We start from the raw sequence: 2,678 nt of genomic DNA, 5'->3' as shown, positions 1-2,678 counted from the left end.
AGACAAAGGTTGGCCATATAATGCAAACCATAATTAAAGGTACCACTAACAGAAACAAAATGAGATAAAGAAAGAAGGCATCCTGCCAGGCAGTTAATTGAAGAAATATCAACCCATATAGTTGGATTTTAATTACTTCAGTCTGTCTGGTATATTATTTTTATTGGACTAATATACATTGAATGCTGTAACTGTCTGCTCGGTGAAATTTAAACACTATTTCCAAACAAATACACTCAAACACATATGCATACACTCATTCCTTCCTTGCTATCTCTTACTTTTATGCATGTTAATTGATCACACAGATATTTCAAACCAAATATCAATGGAGATGTACTGAATACCAATAATTATTTGCAATATAGTAATTATTTATTTAATCAAAACTGTTTCAGGCTGTATGCTTAAATAATAGGAATCAGCTTTGACTAAACTTAACAACAATCACATGTGATACAAGAGGTAAAAATAAATATAAGAACACAAATGTACCTGCAATCTAAACTGTGTAACATGCTTTCTTTTTCTAATAATTTAGTATCAGTGTTATTATGATTATTCATGTGTAAGCTGTTTTATAGGATTCATATGTTATATGGTATCTCTCTCTCTCTCAACATTATTGTGGGTGTGGAATGGGGCAGTAAAACCTAGTGGCTTCTTAAGAAATTTGTGTCCCCTGTGTGTGCCTTGCTTGTTATTAGTCATGATCCTTGCTTGTATGTCTTCAAACTTTGGATATCAACTTGCACATGTGGCACTAGCTACTCATGTACTTAAAAGAACCAACTAGATGTCTTTTTCCCCCCTTCAAAGGGATTCATGCATTCATGTCATTGCTTGGGCTCCATCCATCATAAGCTTAAGCACCTACCCCTCTTTATCAGTAAAGGTACTAGTTCACAGTAAAATAATAGGGTACATTTGCTTGCTTCACAATCAGCTTGAATGTGTATTACTCTCAGTCTCTGATCCTCATTATCTCTCAGTATGGTTATTCAGAATTTTGGCTTGATCATAATAAATCAAATTTCATACTGATATGAGTGTGGTACATTTTTTGTGCAATGTTGAGGTCTGTCTTGCTACCAGCCTTTTCATCAATGATCACATCTCAGTTTTCAGTTATATCCTCCTGTGCATTTTGTTTGTCCTTCACCTGGATTTGTATGTGTTCTCATCTAATTAAAATATGTTCCATTGGATGAAAGATCTTCCATTCTTTGCCATGAAGGCCTTCCTTTGGTCTGTTGGAACAGGAGCTTTCGATGGTAAAAATTTCTAGTTTTAGTTCCTTTCAAGACATTTTTCTCCTTGATCAATCTTTCTGTTTCTTCTTGCCTTTCTTGACAAAATTTTAACTTGTGATGCTTCACTAGATTTTAGGCCTATTTTTTTTGCTGTTGAAGATAAATACACTCTGTTTTCCTCTTTTATCTGATTTAGCCTCAGTTGAATCCCTTTTGTTACCACTATCTTATTTTGATACCTTTTCCCTTCTACAACTACTCGGGACTAATGTAGCATCAGCTTCTTTTACCTACTGTGTTTTGGGGGGTAATCCGAACTTTACTCTTTCTCTAGTAATGTTTTGAACTGACATCCTGGAGTTTGTTATCTTTGTTGTTCTCACCAAAGAATTTATGATACTCTTCAAGTACTGAGGGCCATAAAGCCATGATGTGGTCTGCCATGCAATTAGTCATTGGCAAAGATCTTCTGGAGTGTATTGGGAGGGTTCATCAAAGTAAAGTTCAAGTGTACAATAATTTACAGATACTGTAGTGTTTATCAGTACATGAAAGATCATTCATACAAATCTGGGAAAGGATCTGTAGGCTTATCTTTAATTGTGGGGGGAAGCCTAACCAAAAATTAAAATTTGATTCAGGAATAAGATTGACCATGAATAGGCTTACTGGTGAAGTGCACAGGCTTTTATAAATTAGCATAAAAGCATTGCACGGAATTTGTTGGAATTACATTTTGGAGTGACTGTCTATGATTGTCCAGTGGTGTTGCAGGATCTGTTATGATGGAGACTGCCTTCTGAGAAAGTGTCAGGCCTGGTTTTTTCTGGCTGATCACCATTGGCACTGAAGACTGTGCTTTTGATGCTCTTGAAACCATTAATTAAATTTTGAACCAGTGTTTTAACTGACAGATGAAACTCGGTCCATATCACTACTTCCATAGGAACCTCATAATCAGATTATTGCTTTGTTTATTGTCACTGCCTTTCAGTGTGGTGTTCCTGGACCAACTTCTGTATTGTGTGGAGGTTCATGGAAAGTCAGCTGATTCAGTTTGGATATTAAATGGTTTAAAAGACCCCTGTTCCAGCTGGTGTAAAAGAACTTTAGTAAGACCATTGTATGCTGGAAATTAGTGTAGTATGTTATCTAATATCCTATAAGCCATTTCTGCAGTTTATCTTGTCACTATTACAGTCATTATTGTAGATTTTCGTCTTCAATACTTTGATTACAAGGAATGCAAATATGTTACTGAGAGGTCTCCATATTTGGTCACAAGAGCAAGATGTTCATTGCTATGGCATCAGAGTAAGTAAAGTCAATTTAATTAAGATCTATTTATTCAACTTCAGTTTCATTAGTCAAGGATCTCAGGCTGTTTTCCGTAAATGCCTCACAAAGAAGAAAAATGTTGCCTTA

Source organism: Penaeus monodon, chromosome 30 (assembly GCF_015228065.2).
Source record: "Penaeus monodon isolate SGIC_2016 chromosome 30, NSTDA_Pmon_1, whole genome shotgun sequence".
Classification (NCBI taxonomy): Eukaryota; Metazoa; Arthropoda; class Malacostraca; order Decapoda; family Penaeidae; genus Penaeus; species Penaeus monodon.
This window is presented reverse-complemented; position numbering follows the sequence as displayed.